Genomic DNA, 13,890 nt, shown 5'->3' with positions numbered 1-13,890 from the left:
TAGTAAATAAATTTTATTCATAACAATCCACACATATATATACACCGACATACACTTGTAATGCAGGTTTTGTGCTATAAGGCGTACAACTGCAGTTAACATAAAGGGTTGACAGCGCATAAACACGACGACACAAGGAAGAGAAGACAGTCGTCGTGTTTACGCGTTGTCAACCCTTTATGATGCTACACCAACTAGCCCACCAAGCCATCCTCGTGAACTGCAATTAACGAATATATTTGCGTCATTTGTGTGCTTACATTGAGGTGTACAAAACCGTAGGCACCAAAAACAATAGCAATGGCCATGAAAGGCACACGTACCCATTGAAAATTATATTCTAGCATACTGCAATTGCACTTCAACAACAATACATAAACAATCCATGTGGATTATGTGTATAGTCAGCTGAAGAGGATGAAAGACAGGATCTATCCATCTCCGCTATTTTTTTTACTTTGCCGTGGCTAAAACCACGACTGGCTTCATAGATAGTGACCTACCGATGGCAGCCAGCGACAATGGGGGCCAGTGTGCCAAAAAATTGCTGTGTAGGAGCGGCACGCCCCGACAGGAGGGGCTAAATAATCTCCAACCTCACCAGCTTCGCTTTTCTCACAGTGTGACTGCTGGCCCAAGATGTAGTGGCTGTAACAATCAGTACCGACCGTTCCAGTCAGTACGTATATCGCCAGTCAACACCTCGAATTCAGCACTTAGTCACAAGTCAGTATCAGTCAGCCGGACCCGATTCTCGCCTATGCAGAAGTCAAAGTGCACAACTAAACCATACAGGTATATATCTGCCTGCTTGACTACCATTATTAATTTTTGAGCATACCCGTTCATTCAAGCGTTCAGAACCTTTACCAACTTTGTCTTTACATGGAGAAGCTTTTTTTTGGCATGATGCTCGTTTGCGCACATGCGGAAACGCTTGAGTGTGTGCAAAACAGTTCCAACTTGGCCATATTTCAAGCGTGGCAACGCCGTCATTCTTATGCAGAAGCATAATGTTTTGCAGACGCAGGAGCACTACTCGACAAAAATTTCTTCAGGGGCTGTGGCGCTTTCGGATAAGCTGCGCCCCTCTTGTAGCACCTACCCTACAAATGGCCAAGTTAGGTATACTACAGCTGACCCCGGTCAAGGCCAGCAATGAGAACCGTACATGTAGTTATCTTCAGGATATCTTTTTGAGCCACGCCCTCGTACCAAAGCGATAGGAACCAAAATGAAAAATGCTTTGGCCATGTCGCACGCAAAGAAAAAAGTTTAGCAGTGTTAATAATTCTTTGCAAAACTATTCTTTTTGCACTTTGGCAGGGCATGAGCAACAAAATCACTGAATCGCTCCACAGCAATCACTTTCTTCTTGCTCCGCAAGTGTCCTGGTTCTAACACGCAGCTCAAACAGATGAGGCACCCTACTCCGCTGACCATGAACAGAAGTTGGGCTCCAGCAACATAACACCTGTGGTGCCAAGTTTGTTGCGTCCTGGCTTGTGGCTCCCTGGGAGTAACAGGTCCTGGCAAAAAAATGGGCAGTAACAGTTAGACAAATGATTGCAAGGAGAAAAAAATCAATTTCTCCTTTTACAGGATTACATGGCACAACGAAATTTCACATATATGCATGAGCAAACACACACGCACTCCTTAAAGGAGGCTCCATGTCAATGAGGCATGGGTGACGTAACACTGCCCCTTTCAAAGGGGCAATGTTATGCTCTTCGTCTTGCTGGATGACGTGGCCAGCATGTCAAAGATGGCAAGACCGAGAGAAGGAATGATGATGCGGAAGGGAGACAGCGGCATTCTACTCGTTCGTAACTGTCACACATAAGAAGCTGCATCACGCTTCCATGACTTTCTTACACTAGTGAGGACCACATCTGCTTCTTGTAAGCACAGTCGTGATCCCACTCATCATTCCCCACCCTCTCATTAGTGGAGTGCGGCTCCTCCCCCGAGTTAGTGATGGCTGTGACAGTGTGTAGTGATGCAAGTAGTACAGATAAATTTTAGTATAGATTTGCTAGGTGCCCTACCTTATTGAATTGCATCTGTCATTTTGTCAACCTGTGAAGTCTGCCGAAATATGCGTGCAAGAAAGAAAAAAAAGAAAGAGTGTAACAATGTTAGACCACACAGAAAACAGCACAGTAGAAGCAAAGGATGGGGTGAGGACGGGACAAGAGCTAACTTTCAATAAATGCTTTACTGTAGGACCAGCATGTATAAACACATCTGGCTTGTAATAGGCGTGAAAGAGAGAAAAACATCAAAATGAAAATCTGTTGGAAAGCAAAGCTTTAAACAACACCCACAACAATTGCCCATGGGATATCCCTTGAATTCTTCTCACACGTGGCTCTACAACTAGTGAAACCAGAGATTCTGCCAGCCGTTACTTGAAATCCGCGTGGGCGGCGTCCCAAACGCTGCAGCGTCGGCCACGGCCTGGCTAGAGTGGTGGACGCTGCCTCCATAGCCTGCCCGTGCGTTGGCATAAAGAAAACGGAGAGAAGCGTCTTCCGAAGGGTGAGACAGCAGAACCTAGCCATCCTGATGTGCTAGCTTGGGGCTACGCCACTGCGTGACACAAGTGCAGACACCGAAACGATTTGGCATGTGAGCTTAGCGATTACAATTTATACCGATTTAAAGTTTAGTAAGTTTGAGAATTGCAAGAAAGCTAAGGGAACTTTTATAATCACTATTTATCAGGACCAGTTGCTACTTCTGCCTTTTGTAATATTTCTTAAAACACAACCGAATTGGTATTCATCAATTTGAAAAATGGAGCCCCATTCGTGGCAAGTAGTGCGCAAAAAGTAGCGTTTCTCTAGCGGCCAGATGTCTGTATGTGGTTTGTACATTTTGTTTTCTCGTCCTGCACGTGGCTGTTTTCGTCTCTCAGCTATTCCTGTTTGTTTTTCTTTCCTTTTCCTTTTATCCTCTTACGAGCCAGATGTGTTTATATGCGCTGGTCCTGCAATAAAGAATTTGTTGAAACTTTGCACTTGTCCTGTCCTCGACTTGTGTTTTTACTGCACTATGTTTCTCGTGTGAGTATGAACCAACATGCCCAAACATTTCTTCTACCCTCCAATAGTTTCAAAGAAACAGGCCATGCAATTCAGCTGATATTGTGTTCATCATCACGCTTTTAGAACTTGATTGATTGATTGTAGGGTTTAATGCGCCGACGCAACGCAGGTGATGAGGCACACCATAGTGGAGGGCTCCGGATAAATTTTGACCACCTGGGGATCTTGAACGTGCGCCGCAACCTCGTACACACGGGCGATTTTGCTTTCCGCCTCGATTAGAAAAGCGGCCGCCGTGGCCGGGAATCGAACCCGCGACCTCGTGTTCAGCAGCACAACGCCTTAGCCACACGCTCTAGAACTTCACAGCATAAACAATGCCAAGGTCATCATGCACTGTCGAACCCAGAATAGTAGCTGTACTAGTCACACAGAACAACATAAGTAACAGTCACTAAGCAGTGCTTAATGTCGGTTCAAGCACTACCACATCAATTGACATTAGGTAAACAATTTTTTTTCATCTAGCATGCATTGCATTCCGTAAGCATATATGCTGGTGTATGCATATATGTGTGCCCGCATATTTTGTATACATACGCACTAGTGGCATAGGCAAGATGCATAAACTTGTGTATAGCTTCTTAGCCAACGCCTTTTGGCCTTGGCCACTACAACACCAGCCAGATTAAATTGTGGTGGAGGAACTCCTGACGTTTGTACTGTGGATCCGGGCAAATTTTGATACAGTCAGGCACATATCACATTTCTGATAAAATGTGGCACTCCTTAGCATTCAGCTGAGCGACAGTGGGCCCACAGTACTGGATGCATTGCATGGACATTAGAACGTAACGACACCCTGCAGTGTATGGGGATAGCATTCCAGCTTACTCCATTGTGGGGTAATATTTGATAGCTGAAGCAAAAAGCACCATAATTGTTTGGCCATCGAAGTCAACCAACGTGTAAGCAAAGTGCTCACTGCATGTTCCAAAACATGCAAACGTCTATTGCAATCTCGTCCTGTCTATTATGTTCGATTATGCACGCTTTCAGTGTTTAATCAACTTCTAATTTTCGCTACACATTCCCATTGAACGTCCGCACCACAAGCAGCTGCGCCACCGATGTGTGCAACATTTGTGAGCGTCGCCCTCGCCTTACCGCGGACAAATTTACCCGTAAATTTCAACCTCATAATTATCAGATTTCATCACATTTAAATGTTTTCAAAAGAATGTTCGATCACTGACTGATTCGCACTCTCTCACTCGCAAGACATCCAATCGTCATCGCATCGTCACAACTTCTCGAAGCGAAGATCGGCAGATCGTAACGGTCATTCTTCGCGGTTTTCAACGATATCGATACAACCAGGCAGGTTTCATTCACGGCAAATCATGCCTGAACATCAAAGGAGTACTATAAAAACAACGGCGCAGCCGCAAGCGATGAAGCAACCAAGTTACAGCCACGGGACGTGCAACAACGCCGGTAAGCAGGTCGGCCGATTCCACTGGTATTTGTACTATACACAGCTTAACAGTAGATAATCGGTAGGCTTCGAAGCTATTTGGACTTCGGGTGCGTCACCTAAGCTTGAAAACCTCGTAATATAGACCGTAAATAATTATTAAGCGGTATTTGAGTTCGATAACTCACTTGCCGTGAAAAGACATGGGCGCCGCCATCTTGGAAGTTTGTTTACATCAATGTTACCAGACGAGCATCGACATTTCGCTAAATTGAGAGGCCACTTACAATTATTGCGATGTTGGGTACTCATTAAGCTTAAAAACAAAGCCAAAGTAGCATGGTATTCATCCACAAAACACAAAATTCGCTGTTGAAAATTATGGTGCAATGAGAATGCGCTTGTAGCAATTTTGTCACCATAATGGATTGGCAGAAAATTTTAATGCATACAAGGTATTTTTATTTAGTTATGCTGTCTTTCACTGGGTGAGCACACTCACTGTCCTGTGTCGCGCTGCTTCTGCGGACCATGTGGCTTGCTGCTAGAGTTGTCTTTCAAAAAAGTCCGGCATTTGTTCGTTCTTTTCTGTGACCAGCCACCAGTAACAGACATGTTCTCACTGTTTTTTCCATATGCTGCAAGCTATGTTCAATTAGGTGTGTGTGGCACCTGAGGTAAGCTTCCACACATTTCTACAGTCTCCAGATGTGTGAAATAAAACAAGCTGGCTTTTCCGCCAGATTCATGGCTCACACAAGAAAACTGGCGCTCAACTAAGAATAGCTTGTTCTGTTTGGTTGATTTCAGAAACAATGATTTCTTCTATGGTTTGAGCATTGTTGGACAAATACACTGGCACATTGGAGTCCAGCATGCTGATACCATTGCCCACTCTGTGTATAAAGATAAAGTAGCATTTAAAAAATTGGAATGCAAAATAAATGTTCTGAGCTCTGTCGGCAGTCCATGCGTGTTTTGTCCTCCATTGCAGTTTGTACAGAGTGATTTTGATATGATTGGTAGCAGAATATCTGACACTGAATTTGCTCACCACTGGCTGCACTAGAAGAAATTGCAAACATGATAATACGTAACTAGTATATTGTGAATCTCTCTGAACACTGAGCTAGAAATAATTCTCAAAAGGAAAAAAAAAAGAATAAAGAAAGAAAGGGGAAAAAAAAAAGGTTGCTCAAGATTACGATACCCCCAATGCAAAATCGGAGCGCAGTGCAAACTGCAGTCTTCTCGGTGACGCCGCGTAGCTGCTGTGTCTCAGAAGTGACCGCGTCATCAGTGAACACACGACAGCGGGCGCAACTCTGGTGTTTTATCACAGTGCATCACTGCCGCCGAGCATGTCTCGTGCGGCCTCTGCTTACTGCCCTCCCCCTCACACTTTCACCATACTTTCCTCCTTCTCCTTCCTGTTTGCTCTATCTCATTTATCTCTGGTGTCCTCTTTATTCGGTTACACCGAAGCCGACAGCGACGTGAAACCACAGAAGCGAAGTGGGCACTTAAGGGGTGCCCTCTAAATAAGAAATGGCAAGCAGATTACCTTAGAAAGCTGTGTTTCAATGAAATTTATTTTATACCTAACCTATCCTAACCTTGTAGCTGAACAGTTGGCATTGTTCAATTTACCCCAGTCAGCAAAAGCATGATCTACAACTCCAGCCCTTGTTCATTTTTGAAAAGTGCTTTTTCCGTTCTTTCCTTACTTTTTTTGCTGCTCCAGCAGTGCTGGGAGCATGAGCATGCAAGAAATATGTTTATATGTGTTTCACATGAAAAGTTGTATGGCCATGACACCTTTAACTTGCATTACAAATTTCCTGCTTCACTTTAACCGAAGCAATTGAATAATTAAGTGAAGCATCAGTTTTACATTTAAAAAATGGGTAAAATAAGCAAGTCCACCAAGGCAATAAATATTTTAAAGACAAAATGAAATGTCTATTTATATGTTATGTTAAAGTTGGGAAAATTAAAATTCTTCATGATTAGTGTTTGCTATTAATTCAATTTGCGACATTGTTTACTGTTTGAAGCATTTATAATTTACAAAAATTCCTTGGGGCACTTAGTCTGCTTATGTGGTTTTGAAATAACAAGCATTGTGGCTTCAGCTGGCATTATATGCTTCCTGCACTTTGGTCTTGTCATTGCACTTGCCTGGTCGACCAAAGTTAGCTGGTGCAGAATCTAGCAGTACACCCGACGTCAAGCACATTCCATACCAAGACACGGTGCTAGTAACTCCAATACCTTTGAGAAACATCATGTAAACTGATAGGTTTGCCTGGCGTGCTATTGAGGCACAATTATGTAGTCCCCCAACAACTCCGACAAATACCAGGCAATCTGATGGCTCCAGATGGGAGGTTATTGAGCCACGCAGTCTTGTAAGAGCCACCAAGGACTTGCTTTCGTTTTTTATGTTATTTCTCCTTTTAGCACACTTTTGTTCATAAGCCATGCTCCACGCGTACCTGATAAATATCAGGGCCATTCACTGCTTATAACACTAAATATTTAGCCTCATGGAGCAGATAAGGCTTGCACCTCATTAATAATGATGATGATAACTGATAGTGGTATCCCTTTTGTAGCGGGGTGATGACATGTCATCTTACCAAAAAAAAAACAAAAAAAAAAACAACTAATATACCTGTGTTTTACACGCATTTAATACTAGCTCTGCTCTTAGGGCAGGCACAAAAAAAACTTATTAGGCACAGAATACTTATTCTTTCTGTTACATGTGGTAGCTGTCCTAGGCAATACTCCCGTCTGCTTTTCATCCACCAGCATTCTATTAGAATATCTTCTCTGTCGCCTCGACAGCCCTGAAGTTGACTTCCTCTGAGCTACCCTGAAACCCTGCGGCTTCTGGAAGCCAAACATTTCCCTCTAGGTTTGGATGGATACCCTCGCATTCAAACACTATGTGCCGCATAGTTTGTTTCTTTTCCGCAGACCGCGCATACCCCATCACTTTGTGTATACTTTCCCACAAAGCTCTTAGTTCACAAGCAATCTGTCCTAGCCTCGAGAAGCAAAATGCTTCCCTTAGAATTATCGTAGAAATTTTCCTTTCTATTGTCCAATTTCTCAGCCCTGTACATTTCTAACGACGTTTTAGCTTCCATTTCTTCTCTCCATTTATTCATTTCTATCTGCCTTGCCTCCTTTTGGTTGCTTTGGCTGTCTTAGCTTCTCCACTGTTGTTTCTGCATTTCATCTAGTCCTCCTTAACCACTGCGTGTCCACGCTTTTCATGTATATGTACCTGAAAACCTTAGCTGTCCACCTACGTCGATCCATTGCTCTCAGCCTCCTCTCAAAACATATTTTACTCTGAGCTTCTCGAACTGGAAATGCCGCTCAGGCCATTCCTCTGTGCACTGCTTCGTTACTTGTTTTTCCATGCGCTCCTAAGGGCAAATGGCCTACTGTTCTCTGGTTCACTTCAAGGTCTGATTTTAAGCTTATTAATACAGAAATAAAAGTTGGCTCTGCCGCACAACATGCAAACTTACAAGCCTCACTGCATGGCTTGTTCCTTGGGGTAGGTTTTTTAGCATGACACCAAAGCCATGCAAGAAAGCATACCACAAAAGCCTTGCACAAAAGTGGAACTCTTGCAGCCAATGTTGGCTGCAACCAATATATTGGTTAATTTGAAGTTACTTAGCATAAAAAAAAGAGAATGTGAAAGCAATTGAAAAAACAAATGTGCGCGGATAACGCAATCTCACTGGTAGTAACCCACAACGGAGAAACTTGTAATGCTTCATGTGAAGGAAGGGAACGTGAAAATTGCAGTTAAAGGCTGTGGGATAAAGAGAACAGAATTGGGGCTGCTGCGATTACGGCCATTTTGGACCTCTCGTCGCGGCAAACAAGAAGACAGAAAAATCAGAAGGCGAATAACTTCACCGTATGAAATTTCAGACGTCGTTATACACTGGCACAGCCAGGTAGATGGCAGTGCCACTGATGCTTTCGAATTATTGGACATTCCAAAAAAATTGGCCAGTGACCGTGTACAGCGCTCGGCGATTGAAACGCGATACTCGGAGCGCGTGGCTGCCGGTGCTTGTTGCGTTACAGGTGAGCGCTTGTGAAAGCGAGCTGACGCATTGTGGTATACGGTGAGGGTGAGAGCATTTGTGACGCATGCTTAGTGCATCTGGGAGACAGCCCTTCAGTGTGTGGTTCTTGACGGCGCCATAGGGGTGCTACATGCCATGGCTTCAAAACGCTGCGGCTGCGTGCTGCGCCGGGCCACGGTAACACATCGCGATAAATGTGCATTCAAATTCTTCATAATGCGCACGGTGCCCGCTCGCCCAGCTTTGCACGGCGCGGCGCAGCACGCAAGCACAGCGTTTTGAAGCCATGGCATGTAGCACCCCTATGGCGCCGCCAAGAACCACACACTGAAGGGCTGTCTCCCGGATGCACTTAGCATGCGTCACGAATGCTCTCGCCCTCATCGTATACCACAATGCATCAGCTCGCTTTCACAAGCGCTCACCTGTGGCACAACAAGCACCGGCAGCCACGCGCTCAGAGTATCGCGTTTCAATTGCTGAGCACTGTACGTAGAGATCGAAGTCAAACATTATGATTAATTTTTCATCAAGGAATGTGGCATCACTACTCGTTTAAAAGCACCTTTTGTTACATAAAAACTTGCACACACCTATAAGGTTGCAATCAAGGAATGCGAGGCCTGAATAAAACGGAACACTCGGTGGATGAGTGTGAAAGGAAAACCTATGGGCAACAGATGGATTTGGATAAAGCAGGATAGGAGAAATCGGAAATAGAGCAGACAGGCCTCTGTTCTGGTGTGTACACAAATAGACTCAGGATGATGACTACGGCATGAGCAATGTGAGAAAAATTCTCGTCTGGCGATGTGGGGCCGGTCAAGGAGTGCCCCGTGTCAGCAAAAAAGTAGCGATGGCTACCTATTCTTCGATTACCTGAGGCTCCTTTAATCTTAAAACCCCACTTGCATTGCTTGAGGAAATTTTTGCCGAAACGCAATTTCATTAGTAAATTGCAATAAATAACTGACTTCTAAAACGACCATGTACAGCAACCTCTGTAGTGCAGTCTTAGCGATAAAAAAAAAAGAAACAGCAGCTTTGAATGCACTCAACACCAATGTTTGGGCACCAAATGGTACGCAGTATTTGTTCATTGTTAGCATCGAGTGTCTCCATTTCACTTTCCCCTGAACAGAATAAGTCGCGGCATGTCTCCTGTGGAATCCATTCCATCTTCTAACTCCTGCATGCGAGCGCTAGGAATTCTCAATTATGTTTCCTAAAAAATTACAACAGAAATTGTGGTGACAGGTGCAAATTGTATTTTTACACACACACACACACACGCGCGCGCGCGCGCGCGCGCACGCACGCTTATATAATCCAGCTTCTCAACAGGAATATACTTTCACTGCACTGTCCCTACGAAAGACAGACTGCGAAGCGCAGATTTTGCGAAATACTTACATCCGCAACGAGAACAGTGACGCCCTTAACCCAAGGCATCGACAAGCAGTCTCTTGAGGTAGGTCTGTCTCCCTTTAGAAACAGCGCAGGTCACCCGTCGGCCACTCGTACACGTGCACCGGCTGTAGTGGAAATTTTCGACCAGCCCCTGTAATGGAAGCAGTTAGCGACGTTTCGATGACATAAGATACCGAAATAAATACCTCCGAAACTGTGCCCGCTTTGCATTTGTGCATGCAACCCAAAACCCCTGTTCTGCTTACTGAGGCTGTGAACGTTCACCTCGGTGTAATAACTGTCACCAGTAGTAAGCATAGTGACACCATAGCTAGCAGATTCGAGCGCAGTTACGCATATGAGCCCGTAAGAAAAAAAAAAAAAAAATCACCACGCTATGCTTGCGGGTGCGCGTTCGCAAGAAATATGGCACGTAGGTTACCCACTTTAAAATGAGCCTACACTTCTACCACGAGCCCTTAAGCCAGCAACACCTTGTGTGTTTTCTTCGGGGTATAAAAAGCGCAATATCAGATGACTAAACACTTACCTCCTGACGAGCTTGTCGCTACCACCGACGTAGACCGCCACAAAATCGAGCTCGCTGCGTTTGTGTCGTCGAAGCTGAATGTTTGAAGTTGAGGCGCAGACTGACGTGAGGCTCGGTAGCACCCTAGGAACGTCAGCTGGAATAACAGCTGCCATTTCAAACCACAACAGCGTACAAGCCGTCCGTCCGTTCTGTTGAAACGGTGCCGCGAAAGCACGGACAGACGAACAAGAAACAAGAAATGCACAAAACAACGTCGTCAGCGTTGTCAGCATGGCCAAAGCCCCTCGATTTTTCACACCAAAGTTGGAGAGATTTTGAGGCCAAAAAGACAGCGTTGCCAGCATAGTTGGGTGCGTTTAGGCCGATTTGGCGGCGGTTGTGGTCAGGTTTTAGTCGGATGCTCTCACGGCGCACAGCTGGCGCGCCGGAACCGCCGCCTTAAATGGTTGGATTGAATTGGATTGGACTGGAAATCGTTTTAGCAGCAGTAAGCATAATAATCCGCTAATCCTAGACAACCAGGAAACTTAAGAATAACCAGCTGAAACCTTAGCTCACACTACGTATATCCTGGCATAGTCGAGCTAAGCCACTGCTAATTTTTTTAATGTTGTTCTCCACATGTAGAGTGTAGTATTGGGCTAGTTGGTACCTTTTCCTTCGGTCGCTCCGCTACAAAACCACAAAGGTCTCTGCCCGCTGCCTAATGTAAAGACTATTCCACCTGAACAAGAACAAATCGCTGTTCTCAATCATACCTGTGGAAAAAGGAGCAGTGTTCCGATTATAGCAACGAAAGCAACGGTGATACATTTCTGTTATCATGGCGAATCAACGGACCGTGCCAAAGAGAAGAACAATCGAGCGCTCAAAGTAGTGCTGGTAGTCCACGTGATGACCGGACGATTGCGATGCCGTAGATGGCAGCAGTTGCTGAACGTGCTGGTGATCAGGGTTTCGTACTCTAGGTTCTATCGCGGCTGAGTAAGGGGCCGAGTGGAAGTGAAGGGTAGAAGTCTAGGTTATGTGCACACTAATAAAATGTCGCATACTCTGCCTGTATGGCTCATATCGGAAAGTGAATTGGGCGGGGAATTGAGTGGGAAACACGAAGTGCAAGTGAACTGGATGAACGAAGGCGATCGTTAGGATGCGACGGAGAGGCTTTTACACCTGATTAGGGTCAGGTAGAGCCACTAGATGAAGCGTAGCTTATTTAGTGGCTCTATGGTCAGGTTGAGGGAAATGTCAGTTGAATAGCAATGTTGTGTTGCCAAACTGGTGGGGCCTTTAAAAGCTTGTTACGAGGATGCCCTGATGCACAATTTCTTTTCACGTTTCCGGCGATGGTGTGGAAGAAGAGGAGGAGGAGGTAACCTTTATTGTGGCACGAGGACTCTACGTCAAGTAGGGGAAGTGGGAGTAGAAGGTGGGGTCTTTGTAGCTTATAGGTTGTATTCACTGGCGAGGCACTCATGCAGGCAACCATGTGAGTGCGCCGTCACTGGTTACGCCGGACTCCGCGGGATGGCGGCACTTGTCCGTGCTAAACGCATGACGCGTGTTGGACGTTCCAAACTCTACTCCACCAAACGCAAAGTAATGCCTCGAGTCCAATGTGAGTGCAATTAATAACGTCTCTTTTGACACTACCATTGAGAATCGGGTTGAAACGGAGCAGACGACGCACGCGGTGTTTTTTTTTCGGCGCCGTGCACGGGCACAGGGGCACAAGCCGCGCCATGTCCGTGGCGCTTCGGGCATGTCCGTGGCTGTTTCCAGTGTTGCCAAACGAAGAAATTGGCAGCTAAACTTTTCAGTGAATACCATATGTAGTTGCTACTTTCGTTGCAACAGTGGGGTTTTTTCGCCCATGGTATACGGCTTAATGGGAATTGACCACGAATAGACATGGAATTTGGTAGCGCATACAGCATTAAACGAAGAGCAGTAAAAGAATGAAGATTAGCATTTTTTTATTACAAAAAAATCTTCTGCCTTTTTAGGCACCCGGTTGATTACCAAATGCCCTTCCCTTCCTCCTCTTAGCTTTGATAACCTATTGCCGCGATAGCTCCTACCTAATAATCATAGTCATCATTCCCGCTATTCCATCAGGCGGGGCGGCCGCGTTTCCTGGGACTCAGCTCGCTCGTCGAGTCCCTGGCTCTATATTCGACCTCAACTCCGAAATTATTCAGCTTCGTAGCTGAACTTTCATTCGTGAACAACGTGACGCAGCGCACCCCGCCGCGAAGAAGAATGTTCTTCCCGGGCCAACGCTCCAACGCCGGCTACCAAGCGCCAACCTCCAACGCCGGCTACCAAGCGCCAACCTCCAATGTCAGCTACCTGCAGGGTCTGTTCCAGAACGTCGACACGGATCGAAGCGGGACCATCGACGCCCAGGAGCTGCAGAGCGCGCTGTCGAACGGGAAGTGGAAGCCGTTCAACCCGGACACCGTGCGCATGATGATCGGCTTGTTCGACCGTCGGGGCGCGGGCACCATTAACTTCGACGAGTTCGTCTCCCTGTGGAACTACATCACCGAATGGCAGAACTGCTTCCAGTCGCTCGACCGGGACCGCTCCGGGACCATCGACAGGGGAGAGTTGAACGAGGCCCTCACGCGTTTTGGCTACCGCCTGAGTCAGCCGACCGTGGACGCTCTGCTCATGAAGTACGAGAGGGACCGCAAGGGCTCATTGAACTTCGACGACTTCGTCCTGTGCTGCGTCAATCTCCAAAACGTGTCGAACGCCTTCAATGCGCACGACGCTGACCGCGACGGGTTGATACACATTAGCTACGAAGATTTCATCAAGACCGTCATCAAGCTGATCATGTGAAATTTTTTTACAAGTCCTAAACCGCAACGGAATTCCGCCCCGCCACATACGTTGCGGTCTCCTGTAATTTAATCACGAAATGCCTATCGAAATGCTGCAGAGCCGAATGATAAGTTATTTTACTGTTTTTGCACTAATATCGCTTTTCGATTTTTTGCGACCACACGTAATAGTCCTAAGACATCGTACCAGCTTAATTTTATGACGCTTTTGTTGACACAAAATACAAGTGAATTCACCTCCACACGAGTTATTGCCTTCGGGGGAAGTGTTGACAGGCGGCTGAGTGCCATCTGTAGTGTACAAAAGGCGGTGCTGAAGTTCTGTCGCGGGGATGCAACAATACAAGACGAAACAACCTTTATGTTGTGTACTTAAACCACACATTTCTCCCTTTGTAAATTAAGTGTATGTATATCATTT

The 13,890-nt window shown here is 45.7% G+C and overlaps 2 long non-coding RNA genes and 1 pseudogene across 2 annotated transcripts; 2 read left to right on the top strand and 1 right to left on the bottom strand.

Moving 5' to 3' along the window:
• Window positions 1-11,091, bottom strand: LOC144162510 (uncharacterized). Its single transcript, XR_013320684.1, has 3 exons — window positions 10,615-11,091; window positions 10,068-10,215; window positions 1-1,529 (listed from the first exon to the last, which is right to left on the bottom strand). It is a non-coding gene; the product is annotated as an uncharacterized LOC144162510 (long non-coding RNA).
• Window positions 3,635-5,704, top strand: LOC144162509 (uncharacterized). The gene is made up of 3 exons (XR_013320683.1): window positions 3,635-4,550; window positions 5,176-5,207; window positions 5,341-5,704. It is a non-coding gene; the product is annotated as an uncharacterized LOC144162509 (long non-coding RNA).
• A 1,788-nt stretch (window positions 11,092-12,879) lies between the features above and the next one.
• Window positions 12,880-13,467, top strand: LOC144161536 (programmed cell death protein 6 pseudogene; annotated as a pseudogene).
• Window positions 13,468-13,890: the final 423 nt, after the last annotated feature.

The sequence above is a fragment of the Haemaphysalis longicornis genome, unplaced genomic scaffold (assembly GCF_048455015.1).
Source record: "Haemaphysalis longicornis isolate Haplotype H1 unplaced genomic scaffold, Haemaphysalis longicornis Haplotype H1 scaffold_12, whole genome shotgun sequence".
Taxonomy (NCBI): Eukaryota; Metazoa; Arthropoda; class Arachnida; order Ixodida; family Ixodidae; genus Haemaphysalis; species Haemaphysalis longicornis.
This window is presented reverse-complemented; position numbering and strand designations above follow the sequence as displayed.